This window comes from Diaphorina citri, unplaced genomic scaffold (assembly GCF_000475195.1).
Source record: "Diaphorina citri unplaced genomic scaffold, Diaci psyllid genome assembly version 1.1 scaffold34828, whole genome shotgun sequence".
NCBI classification, from domain to species: domain Eukaryota; kingdom Metazoa; phylum Arthropoda; class Insecta; order Hemiptera; family Psyllidae; genus Diaphorina; species Diaphorina citri.
The window spans coordinates 1-616 of NW_007412160.1; the positions used below are offsets into that span (position 1 = coordinate 1).

The window sequence follows — 616 nt, forward strand, 5'->3', positions numbered from 1 at the left end:
TCATCAGGTTGCCCAACACAACAGTGAGGACATAATGTGAAAATTAATTGTTCTGTTGGCAGCACTTGGAGATTTTCATTCCATTTGTGAGGTGAGGAAAAGGCCAAGGGAAAAAGTAAAACAGGATTGGAGATTTTAAATTGGACCAATTTCATGTTGAAACTGCTTCTGAGATCTTACAGACATGCCATCTGATATTTTTGGAAATGTATAATTACAGGTAACCATAATTTCACTCTTTTCAGGTTTGAACTTTGTCTCGTCAAATACCTACGTATCACCACCTTATCGATGGTAGAGGGACCTCATCAGATTGCTGCAATGCTGTAAAGAGGAACAATTGAAAATACTCAAAGTCACAAGTCCTTAAATTAGGTCATATGGTAAGAGAAGGCACACTGATATTGCAGTGCAGCAAAGAATTAGCAACTCACGGAAATATTATGGTATGCTCTGTGTCCATAGGCAAACATCTTACGAGTTTGGTTGTGCAAGAGATTTCCTGTGTGTTTACACCTGTCAAGAAGTCATGAGAAAAAGAAGGCACACTGATATTGCAGTGCAGCAGAGAATATTAGCAACTCACGTAAATATTATGGTGTGCTCTGTGTCCATA

General features: G+C 38.6%; 1 long non-coding RNA gene across 1 annotated transcript; it reads left to right on the plus strand.

The window, feature by feature from the left end:
* On the plus strand, positions 1 to 339 carry LOC113473480. Its single transcript, XR_003395442.1, has 2 exons — positions 1 to 91; positions 246 to 339. It is a non-coding gene; the product is annotated as an uncharacterized LOC113473480 (long non-coding RNA).
* Positions 340 to 616: the final 277 nt, after the last annotated feature.